Genomic DNA, 25,393 nt, shown 5'->3' with positions numbered 1-25,393 from the left:
GGAAAAAATATTAACTTTGGAACCTGTTTCAGGAGTCCCAAGACCACTCATTGTATTCAGTGATTTGGTATAAGGACTCACAGAAATTCAGAAACAGTTCGACTCATTGTTATCATGTCACTAAGGTGAACAGATACATCAGGAGGTATCTAGATGAATCCATGCCTATATTTCCTCTGTTCTCTCACTAGGATGAGGAAGGAAGATTCTCCCCTGGCAGGGAGATGGAATAACTATATGCATGATGCTCCAACTGGTAGAGACTGCTTGACACATAGAGTCCAGGGATTTTACCGGCCATTGGGGGAGGGTATCACAAAGGCCTCATGACCTGACACAACAGGTAAACTTCCAAATTTCCAGAAAGAAGCCAATGCTTAGAATATCAGATGGCAGAATGTCCCACCACTAAGAGACCATGTAAGTCAAAACTTCCAGGTGCCAGGCAATGAACAGCCTTGTACCAAGGTTGACGGTAGCCTCAGAGACTGCTACATTAAGTCCTGTACGGAACAGACAAGTGATAAGCTGGTGGGGGGAAACGGAGCTTAAAGGTAAGAAGAGTAAAAAGAATTTGGGAAGGCAGAGAGAGGACTAAACATTTGAAAGGAAAAGAGAAAAAATGAAATAATTGAGTGGTAAGTGGGGAAAAACAAAAAAATGTCATAAGCCAAGAAAGTATAGACCAGGTTGACATGAGAAAGCATCTTCCCTTGGCGAGCTGACCCTCTGCTGTTTCTGGTCTGTGATACTCGTCCCAACACCCAAACTCACGCAACACTTCCTGTGATGTCACAGTGGATATGCCCCTGCATATATATGCATATACTTCCTTCTGTTTCTATACACGTCTGTTCCTTTGGTCCTGCTTCTTTGGCGTAATCAGACTGCTTTGACAAGGAGAGAAATGAAGAGGCAGGGAAAGCCCAATCTCAGTGATATTTTTTAAGGTATTTGAGGTAAATGAAACAAAATGGCAGTAACAGGTTCCCAGAGCCCCTCTGAACTTGAAAAGATTTGAAGGTATATGGAGTCCTGCTTTAGAAGGCAAAAATTACTGGAAAATTTCATGGCAGAATGACCTCTTTAAGTGTACTTTTAAATTACTGTGAATGCCTTCATTTTGAGAAGTCAAAATGGTTATTTCTTCCATTTAAATATCTATAAAAAGATTTGTTAAAGTTGAATGGTGGCTGGGACTTGATTCTTCCAAGCTTCTATTTTTTCAAATTTTGGAGTCCATAGAAAGGAAAATAAAATAAAGAAGACTGGTCCATGTGTTAGTGGTCCTGTAATTGAAAAATATCACAGATATTTTTCTCTTTTTCTCACATTTCGTATTTTAAAAATTGCCGTCAGACTAAGGCTTTGCCAAGTTTCAACCCCATGTGAAATCTTACCAAGAAAACTGAAAGATGTGTAAAAAAAAAGCACATGGATTATAGGTATAATTATACACCCCATGTTTGTGCTATAGTTTTTTAAAGAGGTTCATCTTTTGTATGAAATGTATATTATTAGTTATAAGTATATATGTATAATAAAATAGCACTATATCCTTTTATCATCCTGAATTTTTATTATCAGGAAGGCTTTTCTTCTGTAAAAATACACATACATACCACATATATGTAGAACTCTATAAAAGCTAAAAATAAATAAAAGCAGATGCCATATAGGAGAAAAATTAAGAGGAATGTATAGCATTCTCATTTCAATTACCTGGAAGTCTGCCTGGAAGAAGAAGGTAATTTTGCAGATTCAGGTAATGGAGATTTAGCAAGTAAAGGCTTTTCATTGGGCACATTAAACCCACATAAAGATAAACTTGGTATCAGTTAAACCCCTCTAGAACTAAAATGGACTGATTTGTCCTATAACTGTCAGGTGACAAGCACTGTTATTGAAAGACTTCAAGACCAGACACCCAGTATTAGTTGGCCTCTAAGAAATCAGTGAAGAGTCAACAGAAAAACAGGGCAGAAGAGTCCCAGAGCCCAAAGACAAAGACTGGACATCAGAAATTGTGAGCCTACAGAACCCTGTTGCCACGGGCTGATTCCCAAAGCCTTGTTGAGATGGATCAGGCGAATAGATCTGAACACAGAACTAATAGATCTGAAAAGGTGTAGCACAGTCTACTCTCAGCACACATCTACCATCCAGGCAGTCCCTCCAATCATCATTTACTTACTCTTCTCCATCCCACCTGCCTGTTTCCCCAGCACATGAGATGGACCAAACATGATGGCCGCTTAGTATCTATATTGCAAACCACAACACCCAAAAGGGGAGAGAGAGAGAGAGAGAGAGAGAGAGAGAGAGAGAGAGAGAGAGAGAGAGAGAGAGAGAGAGAGAGGAAATGTGTCTGCCACAGAGGCAGGGGACGGGGAGGGGTAGAAGTGGTGGGAGGGATGATGGGAAGCTTGGTGGTGGAGAATAGGCACCGGTGGAGGGATGGGTATTCAAACATTGTTTGATTGAAACATAATCACGAGGGGCTGGAGCAATAGTACAGCAATAGTACAGGCCGACCTGGGTAATATTCCCAGCATCCCATATGGTCCTCTGAGCACTGCCAGGGGTGATTCCTGCGTGCAGAGCCAGGAGTAACCCCTGTGCATTGCCAGGTGTGACCAAAAAAAAAAATAAACGTAATCACGAAAGCTTGTAAGTCTGTAACTATCTCACGGTGATTTATTAAAATTTTTAAAAAGTGTAGGGCTGGAGCAATAGCACAGCCAGTAGGGCACTTGCCTTGCACGCAGCTGACCCGGGTTCGATTCCCAGCATCCCATACGGTCCCCCAAGCACCGCCAGGAATAATTCCTGAGCGCATGAGCCAGGAGTAGACCCTATGCATCGCCGGGTGTGAGGCCCCCCGCCCCCCCAAAAAAAGTGTAGCACAAGTAGAGAAGGGAACTGCAACTGAGTTAGAGGAAGGGTTAAGGAACAAAAGAGAAGCTAATGGCCAGCAAAGAGAAGTGTCCTAGCCATGTTCATCTACACTAGGTGGAGGTAATAAATTAGCCTGGGGACTTTAGTAGCTTTACACAACACATTTTATTACTTGTTCAAAATACATTTCCTAGTGCAGGGATATGGGGACTGAAACTCAAACAGGGAAACTTTGTAACTATATCTCATGGTGATTCAATAAAAAAATGGGTGTGACCCAAAAACAAAAAGAAAATTTTCTGTGCAGAAATGCATACCCAAGGCCAGGGGGATGATTATGATCTAGCCCAGCTTACACGTTCATATCTTCCTTACTTCACCATCAAGTCATTCTGGATTTCTGACATGTGAATTACCATCATTCAAGCATTCAAAGAGAAGCCAAGTAATGGCAAGAATCCCAAACCCTGACAACACCCAATGCTGACAAGGATGTGGAGCAACCATTGCTGGGAGAAACGCAAACTGATCCAGTCCACGGGAAGCCATTTAGCAGTTTGCTTTCTTTTTTAAAATTTTTATTGAATCACTGTAAGATAGTTACAAGCTTTCATGTTTGGGTTACAATCTCACAATGATCAAACACCCATCCCTCCACCATGCACATTCCCCATCACCGATATCCCGGGTATATCCCCCCTTTCCCACCCTCCCTCTGCCTCCATGGCAGACAATATTCCCCATAATCTCTCTCTACTTTTCGGCATGATGGCTTGCAACACAGACACTGAGAGGTCATCATGTTTGGTCCATTATCTACTTTCGGCATGCATCTCCCATCCCAACTGATTCCTCCAGCCATCATTTTCTTAGTGATCACTTCTCTATTCTATTGGGCAGTTTCTTTAAAAACGAAGCATCCTCTCACCACACAAGCCAGCAATTTTACTTCTTGCTATTTTCCCAAATTAGCTGCAATGTCACTCATTTCTATCAGCATGGAAAAACCTACTCATGAATGTTTATAATAAATTTATTAATAATTTCCAACACTCGGAAGCAACCAAGATAACCTTCACTAATTGAAGTGATAAACTATGAAATGCTGAGACAATGGAGCATTGTTTAGCACTTCAAAATTTAAGTGATTTTGGATATATGGCTATACCACCACCCATCTCACCAGGATAACTGAAGTGGGTGTTCACCCATTAACTTCCTGCTCTCTTCTTGGTGGGGGGATTAGATGCCTAAGATGCAACTATCAATAACTTTGTAAATCACATTTCTTTAGTAATTTTTTAATTTATAAGAATAATAAAGAGGAGGTGAGAAATTGAAATACACTTGTCACTTGTATCACTTGTCACCTCCTTGCTCATCGATTTGCTCGAGCAGGTGCCAGTAATGTCTCCATTCATCCCTGTCACGTGCTACTGTAGCCCAATGGCATCTGCTTGCTCCAGGAACACAAAGAGCCTCAAACCGTTCATTCAGGGTCTTAACAAAGAAGTCTGACTATTTCATAGGTGGGCGTCCAGGCGTTCTTTTGACGTCCCATGGAATTCAGTTAGTAACAGCTCTAGTCCAGTAGTCATCTCCAAATCGCATTACGTGTCCGGCCATTTGATTTTCGACACCTTGGCAAATGAGACAGCGTCCAGGGATCATTCTTGATCATCGATGGAGTTCAGAACTCCGGATTCCTTCTTTCACTTGAATGAAGTGTGATTTTCCAAGCATAGCTCTTTTGATTCCTCTTTGGGAGACCCAAATAGCGTTCTTATCCTCTTTTCGTAGGGCCCAGGTCTCTGAGGCTTATGTTAGTGCAGGAAGAATGGTGGAGTCGAAAAGATGTGCCCAGAGCCAGAGGTTCTCACAGTAAGATAAATTCAAATTAAATAAATAAATGTGAATAATTAAGTCAAGCAAAGCTAGAGAACATCTGGAGAGTCTGAAGCAATAGGACAGTGGGTAGGGAGCCTGCATGCTGCTGACTGGGGTTCCATCTATAGCACCCCATATGGTCACCTTGAGCCCTCCAAGAGTGATCCCTGGACATAGAACAAGGAGTAAGTCCTGAGGATGGCTGGGTTTGACACAATAAATAACAAAAACTGAAAACCCAGGAGAAACCTGACAAGCATTGGTAAGTGAAAGGAGCCGGTGTGAAAGGCAGCATTTTGGTCGATGGCCATACCACCCTGAACATGCCCAGTCTCATCTGAGAGGCATCATTCTGTATGGCTTGAATTATATATGGCATTTTGGAAAAGGGAAAACCAGATAGCTGAAAAAGATCTGTGCCTGCCAAGGGTTGGGGGCGAGAGAGATATACAGGCACAAAACAGTAAATTTTTTATGTTCATTTTTTAAAAATCGCTATTGAATCACCATGAATCACAAAGTTATTTGTGACTGAGTTCCAAGCATGCAATGTTCCAACACGGATCCTTTCCCCAGTGTCCACTTTCCTCCGTCAGTGCCTCCAGCTTCCCTCCTGCCCCCCAAACTGCCTTTACGGCAGGAACTTTTTTGTTTTCCTTTCTTTCCTTTTAAGCACTATGGTTTGCAATGCTGTTCCCGACAAGGTGTCACGCATATCCCTTTACCTCCTTCCAGCCCCCAGTCCTTGTCCAAAGTGACCATGTCCCTCTATCATTGTCATATTGTTCCCTTCCCTGGCCTATCTCCCCACCCCACAGTGGCAAGATTCCTACTGAAGGCCACTTTTCCTATTCTTTGTTAATATTGTCCTTGGGCATTAGTTATTACCCTACCATATTTTTTTATATCCCGCACATGTGTGAGATCATTCTGGAGGACAGAGAATTTTTTCAGCACTGAAACTATTCTGTATGATACTACAAAGGTTGACACACATCACTATACATTGCCAAAATCTATGGAATATGAAACACCAAGAGGGCATCCCAACATAAACTATGAATTTGGGCAAGAAAATAAAAACGTATCAATGTAGGGCTGAGGAGAATGGGGTCAAGTGGTAGGGCACATGTCTTGCATGTATTGAACACAGTGAGTTGGATTTTTGGGCCAAATGACTCCCACATCAGGGTGTGGTACCACTTGGCCACCACTGCACCCCACAATAATAAAAGAAAAAAAATGGTAAATGCAGCATTGTGGATTACGGCAAATATATCTTTCCCATGAAGGATGCTTTCAGCAGGGAAGGCCTATCTACTGGGGCATAAATGATAGAGGAACTCTGATTTCTGCTCAATTATCATGTGACTCTTAAAAATAATCCTAAAAACTCATTTTTTGATGGGGTTAGATGTTTTCTTCTTATAGATTCCAACCAGTCCCTTGTATATCCTTGATATCAACCCCTTATCTGATGGGTATTAGGTGAATATTCTTTCCCATTCTGTAGGTTGTCTTTGTATTTTGGTCACTGTGTATTTTGCAGTACAGAAGCTTCTTAGTTTAATATAGTCCCATTTGTTTATCTGTTTCCACTAGTTTGGTCAGTGACATGTCATCTTTGAATAAACCATTAGCTTCAATGTCGTGGAGAGTTTTGCCAACCTTGTCTTCAATGTACCTTATGGATTCTGTTCTGATGTTGAGGTCTTTAATCCATTTTGATCTGAATTTTGTGCATGGTGATAGGTCAAGGTCTAAACCCATTTTTTGCAAGTGGTTGAGTGCAAGGCAAATGCCTACCACTGAACTACCTCTCCAGCCTGCGTTCATGCTTGCTATTTCTAAAATCTATCAATGTTCCTCCTCTATAAAGCAGTGGAGTAGATCTCCTTATTTATTAGGAAGAAAATGACATGAACTCTAAATTGTTTTCCAATCTTGAGATTCCCTAATTTCTATGCTGTTTGATGTTGAGAGACCACTATTAGGGCAGGAAGGAATTTTAAAGGTCATCTGATAAATTAATTCTTTTCTCTTCCACTTGACTGCTAAAGGTCATTTAGTTTGTTCTGGAAGATCTTCAGAGAATGGAAATTTGGTGCCTCTTTGCTTAACTCTTTTAATATTTCCATGAAGAATTCTGTCTGTTACCACCCAAAGATCTTCAGGGGAATCAGAAAGTTAACAATAGGTATCTGGTGGCAAAATCTTATATCTGTTGAACTGAAATATCACCAATAAATGTGAAATCCTTGCCATGGAGTTGAGAGTTGAAAGAAAATTAGGGAGGGGTTAGAAACAACCAGTCAGAACTTGAAGGTAAGAGGATTCAGAGTGACCCTGAAGTCCTAGAGTACTAGGACTCTAGGGCTCAGTTTAGTGAAGTTACTGATATTCAGGGTGACAGGCAAATTTGTACTAAGAATATTTTTTATTTATTTTATCGTAGTTATCCTTTTGATGAGTAGTAGCTTATTTCAACCAAATACTTTTACATAACACCTTCCTAAAAGTTTCTTCTAAACTGTTTTCGGACAGAAAGAACCATATCTAAGGTTTCCACTATGTTATAGAGTGTTAGAAAAAGAGTTCTGACAAATCAGATATTTCCATTTTTAATTTTGGCTGTTTTTTTTAGTTTAATAGTAACTTTTCTTGACATTTCCCCCTTCCATGCTGGGATCTTTATCTCTAACCCATGTTCTCTTAGTCTCCTTCATCGGATTCTCTCTGTACCTTCTACCACTGATGGTTTTCCCAAAGTCAATCTCCAGCCTTGTTATATTACATAAATCATATTTTCTGGACAAATTAAACTTTACTCTCACTATCTCCTCTGATAATGTGATTAATCCCATATGTGTGTCTTTTTTTTCTTTTTGGGTCACACCTGGCGATGCACAGGGGTTGCTCCTGGCTCTGCACTCAGGAATCACTCCTGGCGGTGCTCAGGGGACCATATGGGATGCTGGGAATCGAACCCGGGTCAGCCGAGTGCAAGGCAAACACCCTGCCTACTGTGCTATTGCTCCAGCCCCCCATATGTGTGTCTTTAAAGAGCCTCTCTCTGGTGATCCCAAATCATCTGCATTTAAGAGTGCATGTGCTCACAATGGATTCCATTGTCATTCATTCTCCCCTTCATTCACTTCTGGCATAGTACCACATTTAACCACTTTCCAAAGCTTGTAAATCTAAAGCCACCCTACATTCCGACCTCTCCATGAAGTCCCACAATCCAACTATGACATCCCATCAAGTTTACCCTGAGAAGTTCTAAAACCTCTCCATCCTCATCACCAATGTCATGGTTGATCATCTCTCATTGTAACAATTACTATACTCTGCCTTTTAACTTTTACATTATTTCTAATAATATATTAAAGTTTGTGCCTTTATAATGAACTGTAGCACTGTAGCACTGTCATCCCATTGTTCATCAATTTGCTCAAGTGGGCACCAGTAACGTCTCCATTGTGAGACTTATTACTATTTTTGGCATATCGAATACACCATGGGTAGCTTGCCAGGCTCTGCCGTGTGGGTGGGATACTCTTGGTGGCTTGCTGGGCTCTCCAAGAGGGACAGAGGAATCAAACCCAGGTCAGCTGCATGCAAGGCAAATGCCCTACCCACTGTGCTATCTCTCCAGCCTGACAAGTTTCTTAATTCTGATTTATCTATCCTAATCTAACTCTTCACAAGCCACTGACTAAAACTATCACTGGTATTTGATCATCTAGTAGTTACCTCATGATTTCTAGATATTCTGCTTTATGTCAGAATTTATCAAAATCAATGTTATGTGATTTTTTAAACTATATATAGGAAATCATTTAACCTATTTTCCTCATTCTCAAATTTCCAGTAGTACATCCTCGACATTCTTTATCTACATAGATATGAGAGTTTTTCTTACTAAGTCTTTCTTGTTACAAGCAGCTTTGCAATTACTTGATTTTGAACAACAAAGTAGTCTTTGGAGAAGACATTAACCTGATATGACCTTAATCAAACTCAATTTGGGTGATTATAGAGGTCATCTGACATGAAGGGAAGGTACATAAATTTAACACAGACTGAGTCATCATTTTTTGAGAAATTACTTCAAATAGCAACTCTAGTTGCAACTGCATGCCAGCATTTTTCCAAACATCAGCTTATTACAATATATTAAATGCTTATATTGTGGGCTCAATACAAATTAATGAGTATGTAAATCATGGCAAATGTTTCTAATGCATTGTCATGCTTGGATTTAAAAAGAGCTGCAATCAAACATCTTAGTGGTAGCAAATACAGGACTGTTTACAAGTGGCTCTACATGAAGGAGAAATAAATGTCCATGTGCGTATGCAAAGTTTGAAAATAATCCCTATAAAATATGCAGTTAAAAGGAAAACAATCTATAGCAATATATTTTATATAATGTGAAGTTTAAAACATATGTACAAAATTAAAGTTTAAGTGTTATAAGCAAAGAGTTGACCATTTCAATGTTCCCAAAATGCTGAATATTCAAGTTGAAATAAAGAAAAGTCACTTTCAATTTTATCACTTAGGAAAATTATGGCTTGATTTCTATTCAAGGTGCTCTCCTATTTGTCCATACATTCTAGCTTTGTCTCCATATCAAAACCTCCATTGATCAATGCTATCACAAACTAAGTACACTTCTATTTCTTTGTTTTACTGGCAATATCTCCTGGCTTTTTTTTAATTTTTAAAATTTTATTGAATCACTGTGAGATAGTTACAGGCTTCCATGTTTGGGTTACAATCTCACAATGATCAAACACCCATCCCTCCACCAGTGCACATTCCCCACCACCAATATCCTCGGTATACCCCCCTTTCCCACTCTCCCCCTGCCTGCCTCTAAGGCAGACAATATTCCCCATACTCTCTCTCTACTTTTCGGTATTATAGCTTGCAACACAGACACTGAGAGGTCATCATGTTTGGTCCATTATCTACTTTCGACATGCATCTCCCATCCCAACTGGTTCTATCAGCCATCATTTTCTTAGTGATCCCTTCTCTATTCCATCTGCCTTCTCCCCTCAGCTCATGAAGCAGGCTTCCAGCTATGGGGCAGTTCCCCAGGCCCTTGTATCTACAGTCCTTGGGTGTCAGCCTCATGTAATGCTACCCTAAACTCCACAAATGAGTGCAGTCCTTCTATGTCTGTCCCTCTCTTTCTTACTCATTTCACTTAGCATGATACTCTCCATGTTTATCCATTTATAAGCAAATTTCATGACTTCATCTCTCCTAACGGCTGCATAGTATTCCATTGTGTGGATGTTAAAACAGCATGGTATTGGGATAAAAACAGACCTGCAGACAAGTGGAACAGAGTTGAATATCCTGTCACAGACCCCCAAATATATGGCCACTTAATCTTTGACAAAGGAGCAAGAAATACAAAGTGGAACAAGGAAAGCCTCTTCCACAAGTGGTGCTGGGAAAACTGGATAGCTACCTGCAAAAAAAAAAAAAATGAACTCTGACCTCTGTCTAATGGCTCTTTCTACTGAAAGGAGAAGTAGCATGATTTTCTCCTTCCCTGCTTTGCTCCCTTCCTGTCCCCACCGAACTGATTCTGTAACAAAAGTAGTTTGTGATTTGTCCACAGACAAATCAAGGCTCACATACTATTGGTCCCTAAATGAAAAAAAAAGATGCTTGTTATTTGATTTAATAGAAACTACAGATTAAATTAGGTTAGTTTCCTACTATTTTAAACTGTGATTTCACCTATAAACTGTCTATAAGTATCTCTCCCTCCCCCCGTCCCCGCACCCACACTAAACTATCTCTCTGGCTCTCAGTACTATTTTCTTTTACTCCTGACTCTGTTAAGGGATCACTCCTGGCAGGGCTCAGGGGACCATGTGGCATGCCGGGGATAGAACCTTGGTCATCTGCATGCAAGACAAGTGCCCTGCCGCAGCACTGTCTTTCTAGCCCCCTCTGACTACTATTTTGTTTGTATGTCCTCTATGCTTTAGTCCTTGCTTTCTCTGTATCATGACCCTCATCCTTTGGCCCTCAGTCACCTAGAGAGAAATCAGAGTTCATGCCAGAGGAAATCTGAAGAAAATTTCCAAGGAACAATTCATCTTCCAATATTCAAATATTGGCATATGGATCAGAACATTAGTCCCACAACAGTAGCTATTTTCTTGAGAGTATTTTCTAAATTACTTAATTTTCTCCTAAATTCACTAAGGTACAAGCATTGAGGGCCGAGCCTCCCAGATTTTATCTTGACAACAAGGGACCCTCCAATCTTTATCTCCAGATATCTGCTATATCCACTGGAGGCAATAATAGAGGCTGATTTGTCTTAATAATGCCAGTTCACACTTACTGATTATGCATCACATCCAACTAATGTTTCCTTTTCTCTAAGATGGGTTCCAGATCAACTGTTACATTTTGTAAGTTATCTAGTAATAATGGAAGTTAATGGATAGACAGACTTCTGGGATGTGTCCACCTGACTAGATCATGGAGTACTCAAATATTTTATGACACATTTTCAGTGTTTCTGTGGGTGTGCTTTGGGTGGTACTAACAATTACAGTAGTAGAATTAGTCGATTTTGTTCCATAATGTGATTGGGTCTCATTCAACCAGTTGGTGATCTGTTGGCAAATTGACAAAAGGCTGCTTCTCCCTGAGTAGGAGAATCATTCCTGCCTGAGTGATTTCAAACTGGGACAACGGTTTTCCCTGCTTCTGGACATGAACTGAAACATTGACTCTTCTGCATTTTAGGCCTGCTGACTTTCAGATATGAGCTACACACCATTAGCTCTCGTGGTCATCAGGCCTTTGGATTTAGACTGGAAATACACCATTGAGAATCTCTCTGGGTTTTCAGTTCACTGGATCACCATACAGATCTTGGGATGCTTCAGCCTGCATAACTGCATGAGCTGATTTCTTAAAGCAAACATATTTGTCAAATAAATACACACCCACCCCACATCATATATATATATATATATATATATGTACATACACAGGCACAAGCACAATTGTTTTTTTCCCCCCTGGATAACCTTGACGAATACATACCCCTATCTTCTGATGAAAGTAGTTGTTATAAGGAGAGAGATAAAAGAGCAAGAAAACACAATGAGAAATTGGGTCTCTTGAGTTCTCTAGCCTGTACACTGCAAAGGAGAGACCTACTAGGCAAATTGGGAGAATACAGAAGATCAGGGGCTGTGATGATGCTTCCTCAGGCTACTCCATGGTGCATACAAAGTGGAACCTTGAAACGTGGCTCGTGTATGTTGCCCTGGATTCTGCTGTGGAAAGTAGTTTAATTACTAGATATAGATTGGCAAAGGAAAAGAACAGAGTGGGAGTGAGGTGATTTCTGCTGAAGACTGCAAGAAGACTACTTGAATCATGGTTGCCACAGTCTGAATGTTTATGTTCCCCAAAATTCATATGCTGAAATTCTAACTCGCCAATTCCTTCAAATTCCTGGAATATGTAAATCCATAGGAACATAAAGTTAGTTAATAGTTAACAGGAGAAAAGATGAGGGATGTAACTAGAAGAGAGTATGGGCTTTCTTTACAGGGTGAGGAAAATATTCTGAAATTAAATAGAGGCGACTGTTATATAACTTTGTGTATTAAAAAAACTATCAAATTGTAAACTTTAAAGGGGTGGATTTTATGGCATGTGAATTATACCTTAATAATTTAAAAAAAGAAAAAAATTACCACTTCCAAAATTTTCAGAGTGAACTAACACTTCACAAGATTGACTTTTAGGTGTTGTTCGTGTTTTCTTATGTTTTTCTTCTAACCAGCAGAAGGGAGATAGAGAGAAGGCCTTAGTTACAGACTAAATAAAGAAATGAAATTCTCTTCTGTATATCTATAATGTGGTGTGAAAAGAATGTTCTGACCTTGGGGGCTGGAGCGATAGCACAGCGGGTAAGGCGTTTGCCTTGCACACGGCCAACCCGGGTTCGATTCCCAGCATCCCATAGGGTCCCCTGAGCACTGCCAGGCGTAATTCCTGAGTGCGTGAGCCAGGAGTAATCCCTGTGCATCGCCAGGTGTAACCCAGAAAGCAAAAAAAAAAAAAAAAGAATGTCCTGACTTTGAAATATACATAAAGATACAGATTTCTGGCTCTTTCAAAATTTTTTTCATCCAAAAACCAGTGGGTTGGCAATCCTGTGTGAAAACAACTCTCAGTTCAGCAGCGGTGGCGGCACCCACCCAATCAGTACCACTCGCTGACACTGCCTACCCAGTTCCGAAGAGATTGGAATTTAGGAGTCTCGATCAATGAGCGAATTCCAAAAGTTAGATTCCAGTGAGGGTTACGTATGCTTAGTATAGTTAGCGATATATTTAGCTATAAATAACCAACTCCTGAATAACAGTATATTTAGCAAACAGGGTATTCTTTCCTAAATTTTTATTAAAGAGCCATGATTTACAAAGTTTCTGATCATTGTGTTTTAGGCCTACAATAATTCAACACCAATCCCTCCCACTGTGTCACCTTCTACCAGTGTTCCCAGATTTCCTCCCCATCCCAATCCCACTCCATCCCTGCCAGGCACAACACAAAGTGTCAGTGGTTGCCGCTTAGGTCTCATGTTTTCAGTTCTGTTGAATATGTGTTTTGAGTATATGGCTCTACCCCTCACTCACATCACTGGGATAACTGAAGCCCTGATGCCTGTTCACCCATTTCTTCTTGTTCTCTTCTTTCCCCCCTTGATTTCCTTCCTCCTCTCTGTCTCCTCTCTAAATACTGGGGTCAAAAATGATCTAAGCATCCCCCTTTTACTGCAAAACATTCCTCATCCAGTATTCTATATCCCACAGATAGTTAAGGTCATCCAAATAATCCAAATAGGGTATTATTTCCCTCAAATATCAAGAAGTCTGGATGTGGGTAGTTGTTAAAAGTGAATCAAGAGCTAAATCATAGATGTGTGCTGAAAGTAGATAATGGACCAAACATGATGACCTCTCAGTGTCTGTGTTGCAAGTCATAATGCCCAAAAGCAGAGAGAGAGTATGGGGAATATTGTCTGCCATGGAGGCAGGGGGAGGGTGGGAAAGGGGGGATATACCGGGAATATTGGTGGTGGGGAATATGCACTGGTGGAGGGATGGGTGTTTGATGATTGTGAGATTGTAACCCAAACATGAAAGCTCGTAACTATCTCGTGGTGATTCAATAAAATTTTTTAATTAAATTAAATTAAAAATAGCTCAATCATAACAAGATTCTAATCACAGTAAGATATCAACATTGTAGAGGCTACTAGTTATCTTCCAAATATCTATTTTCTATTTTCTGTATTACCTGAGACCTAATAATATTTGAAAGGATACTATAATAGGCTAAACAATGCATTTTCTGTTTCCTTTAAAGATATTATTTCAGATAGTCCACATGAATTAGATGCAAGTAAAAGTCACTGAGAAGTCTGCTAGGAAGAGAATGGGGGGAGGGAGGAAGCACAGGGATTGGATCACACCCAACAATTCTCAGGGCCTGTTCCTGCCTCTGAGCTCAGTGGACCATATGCTGTGCTAGAAATTGAATCAGGGTCAGCTGTATGCAAGGCAAGTGCCTTAAATCCTGTACTATCTCTATGTCTCTGTTTTAATTTTCTTTTTTTAGGGGGGTGGTCACAATTTTATTTATTTATTTATTTTTTAATTAGTGAATCACCGTGAGGGTACAGTTACAGATTTATACATTTTCGTGCTCGTGTTTCCCTCATACAATGTTCGAGAACCCATCCCTTCACCAGTGCCCATTCTCCACCACCAATAAACCCAGCATCCCTCCCACCCCCTAATCCCATTTCCCTCCACCCCACCCTGCCTCTGTGGCAGGGTATTCCCTTTTATTCTCTCTCTCCAATTGGCTGTTATGGTTTGCAATAGGTGTTGAGTGGCCATCGTGTTAAGTCTCTAGTCTACTTTCAGCACGCATCACCCTTCCCCCGCATGGCCTCCAACCACATTTTACTTGGTGTTCCCTTCTCTATCTCAGCTACCTTTTTCCCAGAATGTGAGGCCAGCTTCCAAGCAATGGAGTCAACCTTCTGGTACTTATTTCTACTATTCTTTGGTGTTAGTCTCCTACTCTGTTATTTTATATTCCACAGATGAGTGCAATCTTTCTATGTCTGTCTCTCTCTATCTGACTCATTTCACTTAGCATGATACTTTCCATGTTGATCCACTTATATGTAAAGTTCATGACTTCATTTTTTTTCAAACAGCTGCATAGTATTCCATTGTATAGATGTACCAAAGTTCCTTTAACCAGTCATCTGTTCTAGGGCACTTGGGTTTTTTCCAGATTCTGGCTATTATAAAGAGTGCTGCAATGAACATATAAGTGCAGATATCATTTTGACTATACATTTTTGCATCACCGGGATATATTCCCAGCAGTGGTATTGCTGGGTCAAATGGGAGCTCAATTTCTAATTTTTGAGAATCGTCCATATTGTTTTCCAAAAGGGCTGAACCAGTCAGCATACCCACCAGCAGTGTAGAAGGGTCCCTTTCTAATTTTCAGGGGAGGGGCACACCTAGTAGTGCTCAGGGAAGATTCCTGGATCAGTACTCAGGGATCACTCTTGGAGAAGCTCAAAGAACTATATGTGATGCTGGTTATCAAGCCCAGGTTGGCCACATGCAAGGCCTTAACCCCTGTACTATCTATCTCCTGGTCCCCCAAAATGTTTTTTGTTTTGTTGTTGTTGTTGGTGGTGGTGGTGGTGGTTGGTTGGTTTTTGGTTTGGGGGCCACACCTGAAAGTATTCAGGATTTACTACTGGTTTTATAAGGATCACTCCTTGTGGACTCGGAAGAACATACAGTGTTCTGGGGTCAAACCCTGGTTGGTTGTGTGCAACATAAATTTGCAATCCACTGTTGTATTGCACTGTCTCCTAGAAAGACTACTTCAAGTCTTTCACTGACATATCTTGGGTTTGCTCTTTTTCAAGTTCTTTGAACCTAAAATGAAAGTGTGATGACTAAGCTCTGAGAGCCATTTTGAGAGAAAAAGCATTTGGATGACAAAGCAGAAAGCCAAAAGGAGCATGGGTCCCTATTTATATGATGTGGCCACAATAAAAAAGCTTGAATTTAATTAAGTCATAATTTGGGCCACCCTTTTTCTGGTTTTTATTACTAGTAACTGAATTTATTATTTTTAACCATATATTAATAATGTAGCTATGCCTCTTTTGACCTTTTCATTAAAGTATTAGATTACTGGCACCTTGCTCATGATAAGAATATGACTCAGTTCTCTTACCGATTTCTTTCTATTCAGAAAAATTCAAAATACTCATTTGAACACTACATAGATACACATAGGCTAAATCATGTGGTCTTAAGTATTCAATAAGACATGGGCTCCTTCAATTCAATGTTTCCAAGATATAAAAACAACCAGAATGTCTATAGACTGATCACTAGATTAAGAAAATGCAGCATAGGGGCTGGAGCGATAGCACAGCGGGTAGGGCGTTTGCCTTGCACATGGCCAACCTGGGTTCGATTCGCAGCATCCCATATGGTCCCCTGAGAACCGCCAGGAGTGATTCCTGAGTGCAGAGCCAGGAGTAACCCCTGTGCATCGCCAGGTGTGACCCAAAAAGCAAAAAAAAAAAAAAAGAAAATGCAGCATAGTAGATAAGAGAATGATAGTCATCCTTACAAAAGAAAATTTTGATTGTCTGCATTATTTAACATGAATTAAATGATCATGAAAGACCTTATACCAAGGTTAAGCCAGTCACATAAGGACAAATATCATGATTTTATTTGTATGAGGAACTTAGAGTAGTCAAACTCGTAGAAGTAGAAAATAGAACAATTAGTGACAGAACCTGAGGGAAGGGAGAAACATGGAGTTTCTACTCAATGAGTAGAAAATTTACTGCAAGATGAGAAAGCTCTTAAGATCCACTATACGCTATTGTTCATATAATTAACAATACTATGTTGTATACTTAGAAAATCTGCTAAGAGGGTAGACCACATATTAAATGTTCTTATTATAATTTTAAAAGATACAGGCTTATCCAGATGTCCAAAATATGTATATATATACATAAAATGTTTGTCTAAATGAAAATACAGCATTTTTAATTCTTATAGTTAAACTCAACATACCCCCAAGAATATAGCTTGATGCTAGAGTGATAGTACAGTGGGTAGGGCACTTGCCTTTCACAATCCCCAGCATCCCATTTGGTCCCCCAAGCCCACCAGGAGTGAGCCCTGAGCACGGAACCATGAGTAAGTCCTGAATACCACCGAGTACGGCCAAAGCCAAATAAAACAAAACCAAGAACACATCCTTTTTGCAGGCCCAGTTTAAGCTCATCTTAAACTATCTTAAAGAGTTAATGAGCTCTGCCTTATGCCTTTCCTGAAACTTACATGTGCCTCTAGTGGTGTTTTGTGACATTTTGTGATGGACTGCTTAATGATGTCCCCACCTCTCCTGGTTGTCTGGGAGCCTTTTGAGGTCAGCAAACACTCTCCTCTATTTCCTTACAGATAAATCTAATTATGTAACACTGTATAATAGTTCTATAAATACTGGTTTGCTTTTAATAAAGCTCTAGATAAAACCCATTGCGCTTTGAAAGAGGTCCATCACTAAGACAAATCTGAAATCATTTACACCAGCAATTTGTACCATGAACAGAAAGGAAAACCCATTAGAAACTACTCAAGTCTTTAAAAATTTGACTTTGACAGCCTAAAAGAAGATCAAAGGGAACATCTAGCTCCCTTTGATATGTATTTATTATTTATCCTGCCTATCAGAACTCATAGATTTTATTTATCTTTCCTGTTCAATCAGCACCAAGAGGCATACTGGTTGTACACAGTCCCTAATGCCTTTGGCAACACCCGCTCCCACCGCCTCTTATTTTAGGGCAGAGTCGATGAGCTCATTTGTGGAAAGTCTTGCCAGGTTCCGCATATGGTTTGTAATATAAATAGATCGCATCTTAGGCATATCAGCAAGATAGAGGACTCCGGCCCTCCCCCAAAGTCTGCTGAAGTACAAGTTCTCACCTCAAAAAAAAAAGTAGGCAAGCCACCTCTACTTCTCAGGGAATTTAAGAATGTGTTGTGTGAAAAATTCAATATTTGGCAAATTTAGATGAGTCCTGGACTGTCCAAAAATAAACTACATCAAAACTGAACACTAACTAGTAATCCTTTGAACTTTCAAATGTTTACTTATCAATCACTGGTCCTTGTGACTGCATATTTACTAGTATGACATAAGGTTCACAATTTGTTTTTTAACCTATTACATTAGATAGTGAGTAGATTCTATTTTATCAGGTATAAATAAAATATGCTTATGATATGTTTTGCTCATGATATGTCTCCATTAAAATAAAAATGAATCTACAAGTAAAGGTGACCATAAAATCCAATGTTCCCAAGCTATATAAAAGCCTTTTGAACTATTTCACTATTTAATTCTTAATTTTTTTTAACACTTTTTCATTAGAAAGAGTTGAAGACTCACAGGAAACTGTAAAACCAATATAGAGCTCTGTGAACCTTCTACCAACTTCCACAAAGAACAGTATATACATTGTTACTGTTTCTAAACATTTTAAACAAGCCAAACTATGCACAGGGTACTATTAGCAACTTTTCCATAATAAAATCATGAGGTGAATTTATTATCACTACTTTGAAGAAAATGTAAGTAAAAAGAACAAGATAAGACCACTATCTTACCCCATGCACAAAATTTAGCTCCCATGAATTAAATGCTTAAATGAATCCAAAAAATACATCAAATAAAACTTATGCAAAGCACTCCATGATATTGTCATCAGTGGTATCTTTAGTGTTTTAATTCCATTGTCAAGGAAAATAAAAGTAAAAATAATAAAATGGTTATATCAAGCCAAATAGCTTCTACCAAGAAACCATCACTAGGGGCTAAGTGATAGCACAGCGGGTAGGGCGTTTGCCTTTTTCGCGGCCGACCTGGGTTCGATTCCCAGCATCCCATATGGTCCCCTGAGCACTGCCAGGCATGATTCCTGAGTGCAAAGCCAGGAGTAACCCCTGAGCAATGCTGGGTGTGATCCAAAAAGCAAAAAAGAAAGAAAGAAAGAAAGAAAGAAAGAAAGAAAGAAAGAAAGAAAGAAAGAAAGAAAGAAAGAAAGAAAGAAAGAAAGAAAGAAAGAAAGAAAGAAAGAAAGAAAGAAAGAAAGAAAGAAAGAAAGAAAGAAAGAAAGAAAGAAAGAAAGAAAGAAAGAAAGAAAGAAAGAAAGAAAGAAAGAAAGAAAGAAAGAAAGAAAGAAAGAAAGAAAGAACAAGGCAGCCATTTCTCCCCTCTGCTTCCCCAGGGTATTAGACATGCAAGGCTAGTTCTCAACTGCTGAGCTAAACCCCCACATCTCCCCTTCTTTTTGGTCCTTTAGTATCACCTGTCAGACATGTGGCTAAGAGACAATTTTTTATCTACTGGCATTAATTTCAATATGAGAGATTGAGTTATTACTTTTATGTTCAGTCTTTATGAAGTTGTAGTTCTTTAATTTTCACATGTATAAAGAAGAAGTTCACACAATCTGTTCACTTTTTTCAAAACTATCATTAATTATGAAGTGAAGAAAACAAAAAACAGTGGCTGCATCCTGAAACTTGGGACACCAAAAGCCGAGATTTCAACTCTACTTCTGTTCTAGTTTTCTCTATACATAACAGAGTTTTTCCTCTATGCTAAGAATTTTTAACCTTTGAGTATTTCTAAAAATAAAATGAGAAAGAAGAAATGTGCAAGGTAAAAAACATGTCTTTATTTTCAACCTCCCATTTATTTTCAGTTCTGACCTGGAAACACTGTCCATCACAACAACCTTAGACCCCCTGATGATCTTGTTGCTGGAGCAATAGTACAGCAGGTAAGCCACCTGCTTTGCACAGGGTTGACCCAGGTTCAATTCTCGGCATCCCATATAGTTCCCTGAGCACTGCCAGGAATAATCCCTGCATCCAGAGCTAGAAGTAATCCCTGAGTATCACTGGGTGTGCCCCCCACAAAAAAGGCACAAAATAATGATGATCTTAATGCTTTATGTGCCCATGTCCCTTCTACTAGTCTGGGTTTTCCCAGAAAGAAACTCTGGTGGAGCTCATATTTTCCATGGAGCTCATGGAAAATATGGTGACCTTACCTGCTTTTGTCTGAAAGCTACTCGTACCTTTCTGCCAAGAACTTGAAAACCAAAGTCCAGGCTTGATAAAAAATCAGGGTCCAGTCTGTGAGTTTTTCTCCTATTTCACTGGTCATTCCTTAGTCTATTTTCTCATTTCTTCTTCCTTTTTCTGACTTTGAAAGTTAAAGTCCTTGAGGACCATCATCTGCCCTTTCCTTAAAATAGTGATTCTCTACCAAAGGAGGAATTTTCACCACAGGGGAAATTTAGCAATGTCTGCAGACATTTCTTATTTGCACAGCTGGAGTGGGGTGTAGAGAGAAATGTATCACTAGCACCTGACAGGTAAAGTTCATGCATGATATGAAATATTCTATGATGTACATTATAGAACATCCCTCCTAACAAAGCATTATCCAATCCCAAATGTCAATGGTGACAAGATTATAAGATCACTTTGCCCTGAAATATCATACTGAATGCCCTTATATGCCCAGATTCATTCTAAACTCCGATGGCTCCCAAATTTTAATCTCTAGTCCTGCCTTTTCTCCAAGATCTAAGTTCTTTGTTTTTGTTTATAGTTGTGGGGTCACCCTGCTGGTACTAAAGGGACCTTGTTGTGCCAAATATATAATCAAGGCCTGTGCTCAAGCACCTGATTGCCTTCCCTGGCCTCCAGCTCCAAGTTCTAATATCATCTGTATCCACATATATCTATTAGGTGTCTCAGATTTAACTTATTCATACAGTCTTGCTGTGATCCACACACTAGCCTCTCCCAGTCTCCCCCAAATTGATGATGGAAGCGTCCAAATAGTCATCTTCCATTAAAATTCTGATTCTAGAGCATAAGATTAGAATTTAAAATTTTTGGATGTTAGGGATCTGATTTAGAGGATAAGAGTAAAACCCAACATTTTTTGAGATGGAGTTCAATCTACACATCTAATTTGATGGTAGAGCTAGAATGAGAACTACAGTTTCTTTTTAATTAATATTAAATCATCAAGAGATACACAGTTACAAAGTTATTCATGATTTCGTTTCAGTCATACAATTCTGCGACATCCATACCTTCACCAGTGTACATTTCCCACCACTAATGTCCCAAATTTTTCTTCCACCATCACCACGAGCCTAGCTCTAAGAGGCACTTTTCTTCTTTCTCTCTCTTTTACTCTCTAGCTCTCTCTCTTTCTCTCTGTCTCTGTCCTTTCTCTGTCTCTCTATCCTATTTTCCTTTTTTTAAGATTTCTTCCTTTATTTTTAATCCTTTTCTTCTTTTAGTGAATCACCGAGAGGTACAATTACAGACTTACAAACTTCCATGCTTACATTTCAGTCATACAATGGTCAAGTATCTATCCCTCCACTAGTGCCCATTTTCCACCATCAATGGTCCCAGCATCCCTCCCACCACTCCCACCCTAATTCATTTCCCCCCACCCCGCCTCTGTGGCAGGGCATTCCCTTTTGCTCTCTCTCTCCCTTTGGGTGTTGTGGTTTGCAATAGAGGTATTAAGTGGCCATCATGTTTGATCTATAGTCTGCTTTCAGGTTGTGTCTCCCATCCAGAGTGGATCCCCCTAGCAACATTTACTTGGTGATCCCTTATCTAACTGAACTGCCTTTCCCCCAGTATGTAAGGTCAGATTCTAAGCTGTGGAGTAATCATCCCAGTACTTATCTTTAATAATCTTGGGTGTTAGTCTCCCATTCTGTTACTTTATATTCCACAAATGAGTGCAATTTTTCTATGTCGGTCCCTCTCTTTCTGACTCATTTCATTAACATGATACTTTCCATGTTGATCCATCTCTATGTGAATTTCATGATTCCATCTTTTCTAAGAGCTGCATAGTATTCCATTGTGTAGATGTACCAGAGTGGAAACAGAGATAAATAGATAGGACTACCTCAAACTAAAAAGTTTCTGCAGGGGCTGGAGCGATAGCATAGCGGGCAGAGCATTTGCCTTGCACGTGGCCGACCTGGGTTCGATTCCCAGCATCCCATATGGTCCCCTGAGCACCGCCAGGAGTAATTCCTGAGTGCAGAGCCAGGAGTAACCCCTGTGCATCGCTAGGTGTGACCCAAAAAGCAAAAAAAAAAAGTTTCTGCACCACAAAAGACACAGTGAACAGACTTCAAAGACAATCAACAGAATAGGAAAGGATATTCACCCAATACTCATCCGATAAGGGGTTGATATCAAGGATTTACAAGGCACTGGTTGAACTCTACAAAAAGAAAACATCGAACTCCGTTAGAAAATGGAGCAATAAAATGAAAAGAAACTTTCTCAAAGAAGAAATCCAAATGGCCAAAAGGCACATGAAAAAATGCTCTTCATCACTAATCATCAGGGAGACGCGGATCAAAACAACAGTGACAAACCATCTCACACCACAGAGATTGGCCCACATCCAAAAGAACAAAGGCAACCACTGTTGGCGTGGATGAGGGGAGAAAGGGACTCTCCTTCACTGCTGGTGGGAATGCCGACTGGTTCAGCCCTTTTGGAAAACAATATGGACGATTCTCAAAAGATTAGAAATTGAGCTCCCATTTGACCCAGCAATACCACTCATGGAAATATATTCCAGAGAGGCAAAAAAAGTATAGGCGAAATGACATCTGCACTTGTATGTTCATTACAGCACTGTTTACAATAGCCAGAGTCTGGAAAAATCCCAAGTGCCCAAGGACAGACGACTTCCTATTTTCCTTTTAAGCAAAGGTTAAAAGGTTATTTGCAATACTGTTACTGAAAGGGTATCAATTTCTTACATTTTCATATCTGAAAAACTTTTCCATAGTTTATTAGGCATCCTTAGGTACACTATGTAACTCAGGAGTTTTCACTTCATTATTGTTAGGTAGGCTTGTTGGTACTGTTTTTGGCATATCAAATACACCACGGGTAGCTTGCCAGGCTCTTCTTTGTGGGCAGGATACTCTCGCTAGCTTGCCAGGCTCTCCGAGAGGGATGGAGGAATCAAACCCGGGTCGGCCACGTGCAAGGCAAATGCCGTACCCGCTGTGCAATCGTCGAGACCTTACTGGTGCCTGCTCAAGCAAATCGATTAACAATGGGATGACAGTGCTACAGTGCATTGTTAGGTAGGCAGTTTTGGATAGTGTGGAGTTAAGCAAACTAAAGCCAGGAGCACCTAAGCTGAACTGTATATTAGAACTGTATACATTCTACTCTATGACTGAGAGTAGAATGAGTCTACTAGTTCTAAGAGTGGGAGGGGATTGAAAGCTTGAGTAATAACTCATAATGTGTAAGAATAGTATTGAAAAATTAGTGTCTATTGGGGACTGGAGTGATAGCACAGCGGGTAGGGCATTTGCCTTGCACGCGGCCAACCCGAGTTTGAATCCCAGCATCCCATATGGTCCCCTGAGCACCGCCAGGGGGTAATTCCTGAGTAAAGAGCCAGGAGTAATTCCTGTGCATCGCCAGGTGTGACCCAAAAAGCAAAAAAAAATTAGTGTCTATAAATTTATATTGAATATAACCACACACCTTCATTTTTGCATTGTCCATGGCTACCTTCATGCAGAAATAGAATTGAGTAGAAGCAATACACTGTATGATCAGCAAAGTTGAAAATAAATACTATTTTGTCCTTTACAAAAACAAGTTTGGTGATCCTGATATACTGGCAAGAGTTCAAATTCTAAAGTTGAAAAGAAATATTAATTTTAGTTTTGCCTCAGCTGGCAATGTGATCTCTGAGTATAATTCAACGTCTGTATGACTCAAGTTAAATTGGGATAACAAAAACTTTCTTGAAAAATTGTTAGTAGTAAAAAGTAATTCCAAGGCTAGGGAGATTGTTCAATATGATGGAGTAAATTCTCTGCATACTAGAGACCCAGGTTTGGTTCCTGGCACCACTTGACCCTCCCCATAAATAACTCCAGCACAGATTTATAATATAGTACAAATACAACAAATATTAGAAATAATATGTAATATATCTGTTAGATATACTCTATCCCATTTGGTATAGCTAGAGAGATCTTGTGTCAAATATCTTTCCCTAAAATCCAGACAAGGCAAGTTGTGGGGACATGACAGTAACTGGGGACATTGGTGGAAGGAGGTGGACACTGAAGGAATTGCCTTGGGATATTGTATGCCTGAAACTCAGTCATGAATAACTTGCTAACTTTCAAACTCACAGTGATTTAATAGTAATATAAAATAAAGTCCAAATACACAACTTAAAAAATGATTTCCCCTGTCCCTTTCATCCATTAGCAAGATGTTGACACAAAAAGTTCCCATCATATCATGTTCTGACAGCAAACTCAAGAAACGTTAACATCTTTATAATTCACATGTCATTGAACCCAATCATAAATTCCCTGAGTAATTAGCTTCCTGAGAAATTGTCTCCTCAATATAAAGGTGACACCGTCTAAAATAGAAAATCATCATGACCTGCCCAATCCATTTTCCTCTCAACAGTGACAGAAAATAACAACAAGAAAAAAAGCAGATTAACTAACATTAAGCCATCGCAAGGATATCAAAATTCCACTTCCTAATTTCCTGGAGGGTAGTTAGAGTGGCCAGAAGCTAATGCTGCCCCTGATTTTTCACTAGCACCTGCACAGCCTTGTGGGGATAAGAGATGGGGGGCTGTGTGACACTTACCTTGCTTTTGGTCCTCATTTGGTGCTGCAACCTCAGTCCTGGCCACCTCCAACCCTTCAGGAGAGTCTTCCATCCCGGGGGCCTTCTCAGCCTCAGGATTGCCCCCTGGCTTATATCTCATTCCTGGAGTAGAAAAGGGGTCAGGTCTAGCTCTTTCTCTTTGTGTGACCCCCATCCTTTCCTCCTCTTGACGATCATTTTCTTTCTTCACTCTAAGACAGTTTTTCTTAAGCAGAGAGTCACTTTCCAGCCTCCTTAAACTTCCTCTTCTCGCTGTGTTCCCCCTTTCTATGGCACTTTCTGGGATGATCTACATCTCTCACGAGTGACAAAACGTCACCTTACTAATTAACATACGACCTAATTATGACTGCGTTACACTTTAGAAGACAGAATTAAAGTCTGAAGTGACCTAAGTAATTAGGAGTCGTAGACAGAGACAAATGAAAGCAGCAGCAGTAGAGGTGCCTCCGTTCAATGGGGCTGAAAACAATGACCAAGACTCAAGTGCAAGAACACCTCCAAGTAGTTCCAAGCAGTATAACGTAAAAAGAAAGCATCCACTGCAGGGGAAAATGAAATTCAGTTTCCTCCTTTCCTTCTTCATCCTCTTTACTATCCCCACCACAGAGGTTTGGCTTGATAAGATAAACAAATCAGAAAAATGTATGACCAAAAGTTGA

At 39.9% G+C, this 25,393-nt stretch overlaps 1 long non-coding RNA gene across 1 annotated transcript in view; it reads right to left on the bottom strand.

Annotated features, from left to right (window-relative positions):
* Nucleotides 1-24,953, bottom strand: part of LOC129399619 (uncharacterized) — a 65,722-nt gene extending 40,769 nt beyond the window's left edge. The window contains exon 1 of the long non-coding RNA XR_008627199.1: nt 24,711-24,953. This is a non-coding gene — a long non-coding RNA (uncharacterized LOC129399619). The remainder of the gene's footprint in view (nt 1-24,710) is intronic.
* Nucleotides 24,954-25,393: the final 440 nt, after the last annotated feature.

Source organism: Sorex araneus, chromosome X (assembly GCF_027595985.1).
Source record: "Sorex araneus isolate mSorAra2 chromosome X, mSorAra2.pri, whole genome shotgun sequence".
Taxonomy (NCBI): Eukaryota; Metazoa; Chordata; class Mammalia; order Eulipotyphla; family Soricidae; genus Sorex; species Sorex araneus.
Note: the sequence above shows the minus strand (reverse complement) of the source record. Positions and strands in the feature narration are given on the sequence as shown.